This window comes from Suricata suricatta, chromosome 6 (genome assembly GCF_006229205.1).
Source record: "Suricata suricatta isolate VVHF042 chromosome 6, meerkat_22Aug2017_6uvM2_HiC, whole genome shotgun sequence".
Taxonomy (NCBI): domain Eukaryota; kingdom Metazoa; phylum Chordata; class Mammalia; order Carnivora; family Herpestidae; genus Suricata; species Suricata suricatta.
In genome coordinates, this window is record NC_043705.1 from 6,232,559 (window position 1) to 6,248,784 (window position 16,226).

The 16,226-nt window shown below is 36.8% G+C and overlaps 1 long non-coding RNA gene across 4 annotated transcripts in view; it reads right to left on the bottom strand.

Annotated features, from left to right (window-relative positions):
- The window catches only part of LOC115294396, a 117,454-nt gene that overhangs the window by 59,279 nt on the left and 41,949 nt on the right, over positions 1 to 16,226 (bottom strand). The window lies entirely within an intron of this gene.

Below are 16,226 nucleotides of genomic sequence, written 5' to 3' on the forward strand. Positions count from 1 at the left end.
ACAGTATTACTCATAAAATTTAATATTTGTCACAGCCTGCAGTTAGCTACCCTGAGGAGTCACACCTAATGAACTTAGCATCCATAATAGAAAGTGTAATTCATTCAAGAAACATTTAGTGAGACATGGACTGCCTCAGGTGCTGGGGGTCAGGCATGAAAAGACAAGGTGCCCAAAGTTCCTCAAATAATCAAGGAGTAAAATACCAAGAGGGGAGGCGGACATGTAAACAAAACATAATGCAGAGTCAAAAGCATAATAAAGTTTAGAAACGGGACTGGCTAACTATTTGACAGCCTGGGCTGGGAGGAAAGAGAGACGTGGGCAAGCTGTCCTTTACACACATGGGCCAGACTATCTTTGCTTCTTACGCGTTGAGAAATTTTAACTGTGTATATGCCTAGAGCTAATGGTTATATTTCCCACAAATTTCTTCGTACTTATTACTTACATGAGATTTAGTTTATTCAAGGTTAAAGAATATTGCACACATATCCATAGTTTAAGTTTCCTCTGGAGGGAGGTAGAACTGTCAACCATCTGCGAAGTATGACCTGGCTTAAAAGACCACATATCACTAGTCAGGAAACCCAGGAGCTCTGCTCCAGGCCTGCTTATTACCCATGTGACCTTGGAAAATCACAATATTTCTGAGCTTCGGTTTCCTCTTTTATAAAACAAGGATAATAAAAGCTGAAATGCCTTGATGTTAAGTGGCCTAGAATTTCTATCTTTATAGAATTCACTGTGAAAGAGAAAAATACTTAAGTGGGATAATTTAATTAAAAGTAAGTAGATCCTCAATTACAAAATGATTATCAGATAATTATGAAATGATATCAGACATATGACATCCAATATAGCTATCTCGAAGGAAAAAATAAAAACCAAATTTATATCAAGTAATTTAGGGGAAATTTTTATCTAATTATGACTATATATTTAAAACATATTATTTACCAGTCTTCCCAAAAATTCAGCTACATAAACAATATATGGATTATAATCTCATTTATTATAAAATGAAACAAACCTTTATATTTGATTCAAAATGCACTGAAAAAAAGTCCATGAAGCTATCCACCAAACTATTTGCAATAGTTAAATATGAGAAGCAGTGGGTGGGAAAAGGGGGCTCTATGTCCAAAGTTCAGCTGCTAAGAAGGAAATAAAGGATAAATGGGTAAGGGATAAAAGCAGATATTAACTTTTTGTTCTGATTGTGTATTGCTTGAATTTTTAAAAGAATTACTGACATCTCATTTAGATAAATAAGACAAATTTTAAATAACCAAAATTCTGGATTCAAGGGGACAGAGTAAACATCCGCTTTGCAACAAAGACTCTGATGAAATAATATCATAAACCTACAAAACGAACAGCACAACAACAATGCAAAAAATGAGGCATGGTCATCAGCCCATCAGCCCAACAAGGATTCCAACAGAGTTCTAGGGCAAAGAAAGCAGATTCAATAAGTTGATGGTATAAAGTCTTTAGTCTTAGTGAAAGGCAAGAGAAGATGGGTGTCCCAACTCAAAGACAGTTAAGCAGAAAAAAAAAAATTCTTTCATACTCAGGGCGCCTGGGTGGCTCATTTGGTTAAGACTCCAACTTTGGCTCAAGTCTTGATCTCACACTTATGGGTTCAAGCCCTGCATCAAGCTCTGTGCTGACAGCTCAGAGCCTGGAACCTGCTTCTGAATCTGTGTCTCCCTCTCGCTCTACCCCTCCCCCTCTCATGCTCTGTCTCTCTCTGTATCAAAAATAAATAAAACATTAAAAAAATTCTTTAAAAAAAAAGAATTCTTTCTTACTCAACCTATTATTCTATTCAGGCCTTCAGGGTATTGGGTGAGGCCCACCCAACTTTGGGGAGGGCCATCTTCTTTACTCAGTCTACAGATTCAATGTTAATCTCATGTGAAAACACTCTCACGGACACACCCAGAAATAATGTTTAACCAAATATTTGAGCACTCTGTCCAAGTCAAGCTGACACATAAAATTAACCATCGCACTATGGAATCCCCAGGAAAAACCAAAGATAACAAGGGAGACAAAAATCAGGAGGCCAGAGGAAATTTTTGACTCTGATACTGCATCAGAGCCAACAGTAAACACAGCCTAACTCCTAGCCAGATAAATATGAAACATCCCACTAACGGAGTCTGTTCTCAATTCTTTTACCCATTATATCATGCCTGGCCTTCAATGAAAAATTACAAAGCATGCTAAAAGGAAATAAACATAAAACAAAAAGTCTTGAAGAGACACTGCGCATCAGAATCAGACATGGCAGATATTTTGGAATTGACAGTGAATTTAAAATAACTATAAATAATGTGCTAATGGCTCTAGTGAAAAAGCGGACAACATGCAAGAACAGATGAGTAATGTAAAAAGATGGATGGACACTAAGAAACAATCAAAAGGAAATGCTAGAATTAAAAATACTGTTAACAGTAAGAAAAAATGTCTTTGATTCAGTTCATTAGTAGACTGGACAAAGCTAAGGAAAAAAATCAGGGTACTTGAAGATATGTCTGTGGAAACTACCAAAAATGCAAAGGCAAATAAGAATAAAGAGATGAAACAGAATATCCCAGAACTGTGGTATAATTACAAAAGATATAATATATGCATAATAAGAATTCCCGGGACATCTGAGTAGCTCATTCGGTTGAGCTTCTGACTCTTGATTTCGGCTCAGGTCATGATCCCAGGGTCATGGGATCAAGCCCTTTGTTGGGTTCTGTGCTAGTGCGGATCCTGCTTGAGGTTCTTCCTCTCTCTCCCTCTCCCTCTGGCTCTCCCCTGCTCGTACTCATGCCCAAACGTTCTCTATTTAAAAAAAAAAAAGTTCCAGAAGGAAAAGAATAGAAAAGATGTTTGAAGGGACATCTGGTGACTCAGTAGGTTAAACGTCTCACTTCGGCTCAGGTCACGATCTTAAGATCCGTGGAGTCGAGCCCCATGTCAGGCCCTGAGCTGTCAGCACAGCTTCAGATTCTGTATCTCTCTCTGCCTCTCCCCTGCTTGCTCACTCGCTCGCTCTCTGTTAAAAAAAATTTTTTTTTTAAAAGTTTGAAGTAGTAATGGCTAAGAATTTTCCAAAATTAATTACAGACACCAATCTACAGATACAGCAGGATAAATACCAGAAAAAATTACACCTAGACATATTCAAACTGCAAAATATCAAAAATGAAAAGAAAATCTTGATGAAAACAAATCAGAAAAAAAATCCTAAGAAAATAAAAACTATATAGAAGAGTTCATGACTCCAAAGTGTAGCAAACTAAAATGTGCATAATTATGAGAAATTGCTTAAGTATAAGAGAAGATACTCCATTTGGCCTTGATGTTACCTTCTTCAAGTGCCATGTGGGCATTAGACCAACAGACAAGGAAATGGTAACTTACATTACTAAGGCACAATGATCTTTACTGGGTTTCAGAACAAGAATTAACCTACAGAAATTAATAAGATTAATTATGGTTACAAAATAAATTGTAAATGTTTTCAACTTGGAAAATGTAATAGCAGAGGTATAGCCTTTAGAAGGTGAGTGACAGAGCAGTAAGAAAAGTTAACAGTTCTAAAACATATATGTTGCAGAGCAAGGACTCAAAGGAGACTGTTCAAAACGGATGCAAAGTATGAGAAAGAATGAAATCATGCCATTTGCAGCAGTGTGGATGGAACAGGAAGGTATTATGCTGAGTGAAATAAGTCAGAGAAGGACACATATCATATGTTTTCACTCATATGTGGATCTTGAGAAACTTAGGGTGGATGGGGGTGAAGCTGAAGGAAAATGAGTAACAGGCACAGAGGAGGGCACTGAGGAGGGATGAGTACTGAGTGCTGTATGTAAGCCAATTTGACAACAATTGTAGTCATTAAAAAATAAATAAATAAAAATAAAAACTAATGCAAAAAAGTGGATGCTGTGTGTGTGTGTATATACATATATACACAAAAAAATACAGTGTGTGTATACATACACACACTCAAATACATAAATATTCAAAATATTTTGTATGGATACAACTGGAAGTTAGAAAATGAACTTTTTAAAATACATTAATTTTTAATATTATATTAATTTTTAAATAATATAGATGAATGGCTAAATATGATACAAAATATATGGATAATGACAGAATATTACACAGCCATAAGAAAGAAGGAGATCTTGCCATTTGCAACATGGATGGACCCAGAAGGTAAATGCTAAGTGAAATAAATCAGACAGAGAAAGACAAGTAGCAGAGGATTTCGCCCATATGTGGAATTTATGAAACAAAAGAAAAAAGAGAAAGAGAGAGAGAGAGAGAGAGAGAGAGAGAGAAACAAACAAAAAGACCAGACTCAAAAATATAGAGAACAAACTGGTAGTTGCCAGAAGGAAGGGTGGTGGGGGGATGGGTGAAATAGATAAAGGGGATTAAGAATATACTTATCATGATGAGCACTGAATAATATTCAGGTTGTTGAATCTGAATTATATTGTACACCTGAAGGTAAGACAACACTGTGTGTTAATTACACTCCCATAAAAAATTGTTCTAAAGTACTGCATTTCACATGCATTTCAAAAGTACTATTTTTGTGATATAATTTATATATTATGAGATGGTCAAATCTTAAGTGTATCATTTAATCAAATTTGATGGCTAAGTATCTATACACAGAACATCTCCATTATCCAAAAAAATTAAATTAAAAATATTAAAATTTAGAAAACAATAGGAGAAGAGACACAGAGGTAGGAGTTGGACAAAGGAGGTAAATTCTCATTTTCAGAATGTAGGTAAGGTCTGTGGCCATTCTCTAATGTTCATTAAATCGAAATAGAATAAAAGCAGTATATTATTTAGAATTATGGAGGTAATAACCAGAAGAACTCAAAACAGAAACAAATAAGTAAGCTGCCTCTGGTGACTAGAAGTGAGAACAAGATGGAGAGAGGACAATAAACTTACTTAAACTACTGTCATCAAAAAAAAATTGTTTAACCTAGACATACATGCTCTGCTAAATTACAACTTTAATTACTTCAAAAAGAAACTTAAATTTTTTAAACCTTTAATATTTTAAGAGTCTTTTCACGAGGAACCCAGTCAAGGTGCCTTCAGATGCGTCTCATTCTTCTAAGAGCAGGACAGAATCCTACCAGAGTGATGCCTCTAGGTAGTTGGTCCTTTTACTAGAACTTCAAATACCCAAAGAAGATAAAATCCACTTGACATATCCGCTAGCCAGTGTGCTCACTACTGAGAAAACAACTTGCCTGTAAAGTAGTGAGAGATGCCCCACAGTGAAAACACTTCTCAACAGAGGACACTAAGGGAGAAAGATTAACACTGGATTTTGCCCATAAGGATGAATAAAAATGAAGAGAGAAAAAAGAAACCTAGAGCTACTCAGTGTAAAGACTGCACTGTGGATTACGCTACAAATGAAGTACGTATTTGGGCATCAAGAAGGAAAAATATAATCATCTTGACCTCCTCAAAACCTGAAGATGTTTACAAATTTATAATTATCAGTGAACTCTGGTAAGGACACTAGTTCAACTACCTTGATGGCATTCAGGTTTGTCAAGAGGGAAGAAGAAAAAAGGATTTAGAGATCAAAATCCCATATTCAAGCCCATGCTTTGTAACTGTGGGACACTGGCCAAATAATAGCATTTTCCTGAAACTTGTTTCCTTTTCTATCTAGATCTCCATCTCTAGTTCTATGAGGGATAATACATAATAACAAGAACTATCTCAACATAACTGCTGGGTTTATCCTAAAAATAATATGGTATGGCAGTTAACTGCCCAGCCACACGGTGTCCAGATTAAACATGACTTCTGGGTGTGTCTGCAAGGGTGTTTCCAGATGAAATTGCCATTGGAATGGGTGGACTCACTAAAATCTTCTAATGGTGGGCATTATCCTTTGAGGGCCTGAAGAGACCAGAAGGCAGAAAGAGAAGGAATTCACCTTTTCCCCCTGTGCCTCACTGACTAACCTGGGACAGATCACCCCATCTTCTCCAGACCTCGAGTGGGATTCACACTATCAACCCCCCACCCCATTCCCAGGCCTTTGAAATGATGACACAACTAGCTTTCCTGGGTCTCCAGGCTGCGGATGGCAAAAATTGGGCTTCTCAGCCTGCTGAAAAGAACTCTTATCTATAATCTGCTGCTCATATCCACAGAGTATTACAAGAAAGAAACATAAATAAAATTACTAACCCATCACTATAGCTTAGAAATACAGCTGACAAAATAGTTTCTCATATATCTGGAGGAAGTGATAATTTTAGGGGTGAGTAGGTAATTTTGATTAAAAGAGAAATCTATTGCACAGAAGGAAAAAAATACATGAGTTTATGAAATGAGTTTTTAATATGCAGTAACAGGTTTTATAGGCCAAAAGTTATAATGAATTTTTTGGTTCATGTTTATTTAGTAGAAATATAATGTGTTGTTGATTATTTCTAGAAAATATGTGCCATTCAACAGGGCACTGGGGACACAAACAAGATAGAGAAATAGGCTATATGCAGAGGGTTTATACTCCTGTGACCTTGAGCACTAGGGGAGACAAGAACACCATGCTAAGTTTAATTAATTAGGGCAGACGCTCCAGTGTAGTGGCAAAAATAGGCAAAGTTATCCGCCAGGAGTAAGTCTCACAGTCTCAGTGGTGTAAGGTAATGAAGGCTTATGTCTCATATGAAGTGAGCCTTTGGTCCAGGTGAATTTCCAAGGTTCTGTCTTCCCTACAGCAGGTGAGCAATAGGCTGCTTTTATCCTTTGTCTCCATGGTCAACATGGCCGAGCGAGACAGAGACCCTTGCTTTGACAAATCAATGCCTTGGCCCAATAGTGATTCACATCATCACCACTCATAACCCTTTTGCAATGATTAATCACATGGCCCAGCCCAACCTAAAGTAAACTGAGAAGGGCACTTTCCAAGGTATCTGGAAGGACAGAAGAAACAGACATTTATGAACACTAGTAAGCTTGGATGAACAGGGTCCCTTTTTCCACTGCTCTGCTTACGGTTTATGCTCTCCCCTTAATGATATTATTATGTAAATGAAGTGAATAGAAATAAGAACAAAGCATGAGTTCTAACTAGCTAAACTGGGGGAAAAGATCTGGGGAAAATCGATATGTGAGAACCCAGTGGATTAAGGGAATCTTGAATAATAAAGATAGATTGCTCTTTCATTGATATGACTATGATCAATGTAGATAAATCAAATTTTCCAGAACCCCGGCTGTGTCTCCTCTTTATCACTATCTCGATAAAGGTCAACTCATCCATGAGTTGCTGACAGCCCAGGAAGCGTCTGCTTTGAGTGCTCACCCAGCACCTTGCTTCTACCAAGGAGGATGCACCCACTCACAGGGAATAAGAAGCCATCACTGAAGAGGCAGAAGAAAATAGTAAACAAGGACGAAATGGGAACTTGAGATGGAAGATGATGCTACTTTGGACAAGCAAAGTTTGAAGGCAAAAAAAATTTAAAGAGATGAGGAGGAGGACGGGGAAGAAGTGAAGGAGGAGAAGGAGGAGAAGGAGGAAGAGGAGAAGAAGGAGGAAGAGAAGGAGGAGAAAGAGGAGAAGAGAAGAAGAAGAATTCACAAGAGTTCATGGTATTTTTCCAACTACAATAGACACCGTGTCTTACCAGTTGCCTCTAAGACTTTGTGGATGGCAGTGCAGAGAATAAATACAAATATAATTCAGGTAACTACACTTCGTTTTTGTTTGTTTTGGGACATATGAGTAGAAGTTTGCCTCCGTTTGCATGGCTGATAAAGGAGAGATTTCAGGATTTGTGTGAGGCATTTTCTGTGCCGTGTGTAAATGTACATTTATGTGCTGGTAGCTTTTATGGTAGCTTTTGACTCAAGGTCATTTGTTTTTACGGACATCAGAAGCATTGCGAGCTATAGGAATATACCAGAAAGGTTACAGTTTATATCACTCAATTTCCTTCTGACGCCTAAGACATAAGTGTGTTCCCTTTAGGCTTGGTTTTCGATATCTTTTGCGAAGGCAAAAATTCCTTTTTTAAAAAGTCCTTTTTTATTTTTCCTTTGAGGCCACTTTCACAGAAGTGTGATTTTTCAGGAACAGAGGACTATTTCCATGTTTGGCCCCCGAGAACTCTTCTGTGGCTGGGTATGGGAGGATTCACGAAACTTGGCATGAGAGAGAACAACCTAATGAAACCTGAAAAATCCTCAGAGTCACCGCCCTGCAGAACCCATGCCCTTCCTTCTTCTTCATTCAGTAGGGAAAGAGAAGTTACAAACTGATTTCGTGTTCTACCTTCTACCTGCTTTATAATTAAAGGAAGTCACTTGGTCTCCAGTAGGCCTCAATTTCCTTACCAGTGACTTAAGACCAACGAATAAGATATCCCTGTGGATCCTCACTGTAGCAAACCTGCCTAAAGAAGCATGTGCATCAATTGCTAATAGTTCCTTTTTCCCGTAAATCAATATAAACTACCACCTCAAAATGAGATTCCTGGATTCCTGGTATGATAATGGTGGTCTTGGAGGATCTTGGGGCACATGATGCTCTTGGGAAGTCTAGTGGATAATATGAGTTTAGTAAATGACATCCAGGCTTGCCCATGAAAAAGTACAGAGTACTGGAAAGCCAAGGGCCTATGGGCTCCTGACTCGAAGAATGGCCAAGGCCTTTGGACCTTTAGAGCATACGAAACTTGAAAGAACCCTCAGTCCTCTCCATCCTTCTTAAGGCAACACTCAGACCACACCTAACCTCAGATGGACGAAAGTTGGGACCCCTACAACATCCACTGTGCTAGGCACTGATTTCCCCATTCTACTTTTTAAATTCTTTTTACAACCATCAAACATGATCTTCTAAGGGCTTCTCTGCCCATTTATCCTCCTACTTAGACCATCTCAGTGAATACGAATAGGTCCTGCCACACCAGAATTCAAAAAAAATCTGAAAGCGCTTTCTAGTTCTTTCAAGTTAGCCTCTGTTCATGCTTAAGACCTCTCTGGAACCTCAAGCAGGTTTTGACTCTCAATTAAAGAACTGCTGTTCCTAAGAAATTCCAAATCTCTTAATATATTCAGCAAGAGTTCATTAACAAGTAAAATCCAGGCCTGACAGATTATTGCCTTTATACAAATGACCTTATTAACCAGCACAGTTAACTATATATTTGGTAGGCACTGAGCGTTTCCTTAAGGAAGCTTCTACATAACCTGATGATCTAAATTAATAGATTTTTACTAAACTGCTTACATGTTATTACTGGCAAATCTCATTAGCCAGTCAATGAACATATTAAATTATCAAAATGAATAGCCTGAACTAAGCATAATAATTAGATGTTGCAAAGACGGATGCTCTCTTTATTATAACTGAGTATTTTCACATAACAGAAATACTTTTGATCCTATGCCTTGCCAATCTATAACAAATTGCTTCTTTATTCTCTGTATTGGATTTCCTCAATAAATTCCATAAGATGCTTTCTAGATAGCTTTATTTTTGCTTTGTTATTGTTTAAAAAGACCTATCAGTATTAAGTTGGGTATTTAGTTACTTCATTCATTCAGCCAACATTTGTCAGGATCTTCTTTGAGCTGACCTCTGGGTGGCTATTCCATCAACAACTCCAAGTGCCTCCTCTACCTTGTCCACCCAAAGTAACCTTTAATCTTCCGAACTATTTTCCACACTGAAGCCTGAGGCTTTGGTTTCCCAGTGCTCTTAAGACAAAGACCAGAAAGCTTATCTTGGCCCCACATCCTTCATGGTCTGGCCTCTACCTACCTTTCCAGCCTCACTGAGAACTATATTTTCCCTCACTCTCTGTACCTCAATCACAGCCATGTTTTTTCAAATCCTCACACTTGCCAAGGGTCCTTCTGTCCCCTCATTATCTGCTCTGCCTAAAACACCCTTCCAACACCTTTCTGAATCAACTCCTAATCATCTTTCAAATCTCAGATCAAGCACCACTTCACTAGCAAACTCTCAGCTGATCTAACTGGTCACTTCAGAATGCTGTGATAATTCAATAATAATAATTCAATGTCTATCTGCCCTACTAGACTCAAAATTCCAGGAAGTCAAAATCACCATTTTATCTCCATTAAGAAAACACACTGATTGGCACATAATTGGCTCTCAATTAATATCTATTGAATAAATAATTAATATAAAAATGCTTGAAATATTTGACATTTCTATAGGATTTAAAAAAAAAAAAGAAAGCTTTGCACAAAATGGCAGTCTGGCTGTGATAACAAACTACCATGTGTGGATGCCCAAAGACCTGTAACCATCCTTCATTTTGATAGTTCCCCATATTGTGGGCCCTCACCTTTGCCAGGTTGAATCTAAAATCTGAATTTCCCAACATTTCTTTCTTTTAGCATGTAGACTTCTGATTAGTTTCCATCAAACAGATGCACCAATAGAAGACTTGGGAAGGCAGATTTGAAGATAACAGCAGTTATTAAGGCATTTGATATTCTACAGTACCCATAGCTGGTCCTCTGAAACTGGGTCCTGGCTTTGTTCAAACTGAACCAACAGTAGGGCTTCTACAAGACTGGGCTCAGAGGAAGGTGGGCATTTTTCTTAGCTGTATCACTTCTGACTATTTGGCCTTCACTGAAGATGGTTTGCTAGTACTCCCAGAAACTAAAGAAGCTAATTAGTCCCCTCCCATCTTCAGCTAGCTAGAATAAATTATTCTATCTGCCCAGAAACCCTAAACTGATACCCTTGAAGAAAATATTTGCAATGTGTGCACAGCAAACAAAAAACTATTTCCATATAAAGAACTCCCACAAATCAAATTTATAAACAACCCAAAAGAATACAAGTACACAATTCACAGAAAGCACATATGAATAAACATATGAAAGCATACTCAATCTTATGTATGATCAGAGTAGTACAAATTAAAACAATAATGGAATATTGTTTTTTATTTATGAAACTGACAAGTATGTAAAAGATTGATATATCCAACATAAACAAGGACACAGAGAAATGGGTAATTTCGTTAATGATTAGAAAGGAAAGAGTTACAGTCATATATTTAGGCATTATCATCAAGGTAAACACAAGACAAAGATACACACTATCATCAGTATTATTTAAAATTGTTTCAGAAGTCCTGGACAATGTGACAAGACTAGGGAAAAAGTAAGAAGTGTCAAAATTGGACACAAATAATCTCTATATGCTTCACTTGCGCATAATTTTCTACCTAGGAAAGTCAAGACAAGCCAGTATTCTATTTAGTAAGAATTTAATGAGAAAGTCATATATAAAGCAAATAGGCACCACAAAAAATCTATCTTTCTTATATATCAGGAATAACCAGAAATTATAACACCATATATCCAAAAGCATTAGATACCGTATCTAAAGGCATTAGAAGTCACTGTAATTAATAGAAAAGATCTAAAAAAAATATACAAGGCCTCGTGAAAAACAAACTCTAAAATGTACTGATAGATGTTAAGGAGAAAATTTAGATAAATAACTCAAAGGCAAAGATATGTTTTAGGATGTTTATTTTATCAGTGTTTGCAGCAACAAGAAAAAAAGATTGGAAACAACTGTTGTCCTATAGGAAATATGATTTAATTATCATTGTGATACACCAACAAAATGCATCCTTTCCAAAAAAGAAAAAAAATGTTAAATAGAATGGGAAAGAAACTCATAAACAGTAAAGTGGTAGTTACCAAGGGATGCAGTGTGAGAGAACTGCAGAGAGTGGTCGAAGGGTACAAATTTCCAGTTATAAGGTAAATCAGCTCTAGGGATCCACTGTATACCATAATGATTTGGGCTAGTACTACTGTATTGTATACTTGAAAGTTGCTGATTGAGTAGATCTTAAATGTTCTCACCACAAAAAAAAAATGATAATTTTATGATGTCATAAAGGGGGTAGCCAACACTATCAATGGCAATCATTTTTCAATATGTAAGTGCTTCAAATCAACATGTTAAACAACTTACGTGTACCCAATTTTAGATGTCATTATCTCAATAAAGCCGAGGGAAAGAGAAGAATGAGGCAGTTCTCTAATTACTGACATGAAAAGTCTCCAGCCAAATTTTTCTTATTTTTTTAAGATGCCGAACAAAGTGAGTGATTCAGTGTTCTGTTCTAAAAAAAACACACGACTGATTTCAGTATTATTGCTTTCTGCTCTAATCTTTATCATTTCCCTTCTTCTGCTGTTTCAGGGCTTTATTTGCTCTTCGTTTTCCAGCTCCTTTAGGTGTAAGGTTAGGTTGCGTATTTGAGACATTTCTTCCTTCTTTAAGAAGACCTGGATTGCTACACATTTCCCCCTTATGACCACCTTTGCTGCATCCCAAAAGTTTTAGACTGTGATGTTTTCACAGTCATTGGCTTTTTTGTACTTTTTTTTCTTCTTTAATTTCTTGGTTAACCTATTCATTCTTTTGTAGGATGTTCTTTAACTTCCAAGTATCTGTGGTCTATTAAATGTGCATGGTATGATCTTAATCATTTTGTGCTTTTGAGGGCTGATTTGTGACCCAGTATGTGATCTATTCTGGAGAATATTCCATGTGAACTCGAGATGAATGTGTATTCTGCTACTTTAGGATAAAAGGTTTTGAATATATCTATTAAGTCCATTCAGTCCATTGTGTCATTGAAAGCCATTGTTTTCTTGTTGATTTTCTGCCTAGATGATCTGTCCATTGCCATAAGTAGAGTGTTAAAAGCCCCTACTATTATTGCATTATTATTAATAAGTTTTTTATATTTGTTACTGATCAATATATTTGGGTGCTCCCAATCTGGGGACATAAATCTTTACAATTCTCACATCGCCTTGATGGATAGCCCCCTTAATTGTGATATGATGCCCTTCTTCATGTCTTGTTACAGTTTTTATTTTAAAATCTAGTTTGTCTGATCTAAGTATGGCTACTCCACCTTTCTTTTGGCGTACATTAGTGTGACAGACGGTTCTCCATCCCCTCACTTTCAATCTGCAGATGCCTTTAGGTCTAAAATGAGCCTCTTGTAGGGGGCATATAGATGGATCTTGTGTTTTATCCATTCTGATACCCTGTATCTTTTGACTGGATCATATAGTCCGTTCACAATGAGTGATTATTGAAAGATATGAAGTTAGTGCCATTGTATTACGTGTAGAGTCGGTGTTTCTGGTCATGTTCTCTGGTCACTTTTGGTCTTTGCTGCTTTAGGTCTTTTTTTGTTTTTGCTTTTTCTCCCCTCAAAGAGTCCCTCTTAAAATTTCTTGCAGGACTGTCTAGCAGACTGTTTTTGTTTGTCTTGGAAACACTTTATCTCTCTGTCTATTCTGAATGGCAGTCTTGCTTGATAGAATATTCTGGCTGGTCGGCATATTTTTCCCATTCAGCACATTGAATATATCCTGACACTTCTTTCTGGCCTGCCAAGTTTCTGTGGACAAATCTGCTACAAACCTGATCTGTCTTCCCTTGTAGGTTAAGGACTTTTTTCCCCTTTGCTCCTTGCAGAATAGATCAACAAAACTAGTAGCTTATTCTTTGAAAGAAGGAACAAAATCAATAACCCCCTAGCCAGACTTTTCAAAAAGAAAAGGGAAAGGACCCAAATAAATGAAATCACAAATGAAAGAGGAGAGATCACAACCAACACCACAGAAATACAAACAATAATAAGAGAATGTTATGAGCAATTATACATCAACAAAATGGGCAATCTGGAAGAAATGGATAAATTCCTAGATGCATATAAACTATCAAAACTGAAACAGAAAGAAATAGAAAATTTGAAAGGACCCATTACCAGTAAAGAAATTAAATCAGTAATCAAAAATCTCCCAACAAACAAGAGTCCAGAGCCGGATGGCTTCCCCAGGGAATTCTACCAAACATTTAAATAAGAATTAATGCCCATTCTTTTGAAATAGTTCCAAAGTAGAAATAGAAGGAAAACCAAAACTCATTCTATGAGGCCACCATCTCAGTTTCAAAACCAAAGACCTCACTAAAAAGGAGAACTACAGACTGATTTCCCTGATGAACATGGATGCAAAAATTCTGAACAAGCTACTAGCAAATCATATCTACAATACATTAAAAGAAATTCACCACAATCAAGTGTGATTTATTCCTGGGCTACAGAGCTGGTACAATATCCACAAATCAATCAACAAGCTACACCACATTAATAAAATAAATATCACATGATCCTCTTAATAAATGCAGAAGTATTTGACAAAATACAGCATCCTTTCTTGATTAAAAAAAAAACCTCAAAAAAGTAGGGATAAAAGGAGCATACTTCAACATCATAAAGACCATATATAAAAGACCCACAGCTAATATCATCTTCAATGGGGAAAAGCTGAGAGCTTTCCCCCTAAGATCAGGAATATGACAGAAATGTTCACTAACACCACTGGTGTTAAACAAAGTACTGTAAATCCTAGCTTCAGCAACCAGACAACAAAAATAAATAAATAAATAAATAAATAAATAAATAAATAAATAAAATGATTACCAATTGGCAAGGAAGAAGTCAAGCTCTTCACAGATTACATGATACTTGGCATGGAAAACCCAAAAGACTCCACCAAAAAAAATTGCTAGAACTGATACATCAATTCAGCAACGTTGCAGGATATAAAAGCAACATACAGAAATTGGTTGCATTTCCATATATCAATAATGAACCAGGAGAAAGAGAAATCAAGGAATCAACCCCATTTACTAGTGCCCAAAAACCATAAGATACCCAGGAATAAACCTAATCAAAGATGAAAAAGATATGTACACCAAAAACTATGGAAACTTATGAAAGAAATTGAAGAAGATACAAAGAAATGGAAACACATTCCATGCTCATGGATTAGAAAAGCAAATATTGTTAAAATGTCAATTCTACCCTAAGCAATCCACACATTCAATGCAATCCCTATCCAAATAACATCAGCATCTTTTATAGAGCCAGAAGAAACAATTCTAAAATTTGTATGGAACCAGAAAAGACCCCGAATAACCAAAGTAAGTTTGAAAAAGAAACCAAAGCTGGAGGCATCGCAATTCCAGACCTCAAGCTGTATTACAAAATTGTAATCATCAAGGGGGTGTGGTACTGCCACAAAAACAGGCACATACATCAATGGAACAGAACAGGGAACCCAGAAATGGACCCACAAACATATGGCCAACAAATCTGTGACAAATACAAAGGCAGAAAGAATATCCAATGGGGAAAAAAGTCTCTTCAGCAAATGGTGTTGGAAAAACCGGACAGCAACATGCAGAAAAACGGAACTGGACCACTTACTTATACCATACACAAAAATAAATTCAAATAAATGAAAGACCAGAATATGAGATAGGAAACCATCAAAACCCTAGAGGAGAACACAGGCAACAATCTCTTTGACCTCAGTTGCAGCAACTTTGTAGTAGACATGTCTCAGGAGGCAAGGGAAACAAAAGCAAAAATGAACTACTAGAACCTGCACAGCAAAGGAAGCAATCAACAAAACTAAAAAGCAACCGATAGAAGATATTTGCAAATGACATATTGGATAAAGGGTCAGTAACCAAAATCTTTGAAGAATTTATCAAGCTCAACACCCAAAAAACAAATAATCCAGTGAAAAAATGGACAGAGGACATGAATAGACACTTTTCCAAAGAAGACATCCAAATGGTTAAGAGACCCTGAAAAGATCCTCAACATCACTCATCATCAAGGAAATACAATCAAAGCCACAATAAGATGCCACCTCACACTTTTCAGAATGGCTAAAATTAACAACTCAGGAAACAAAAGATGTTGGTGAGGATGCGGAGAAAGGGGAAGGAACCCTTTAGCACTGCTGGTGGGAATGCAAACCAGTGCAGCTACCCTGGGAAACAGTATGGAGGTTCCTCAAAAAATTAAATATAGAACTACTCTACCACCCAGCAATTGCACTACTGGGTATTTACCCACAGGATACAAAAATGCTGATGTGAATGGACACATGCACCCCAATGGTAATAGCATCCATATCAACAATAGCCAAATTATGGAAGTAATCCAAATGTCCATCAACTGATAAATGGAGAAAGAAGATGTGGTGTATATATATATATATATATATATATATATATATATATATATATA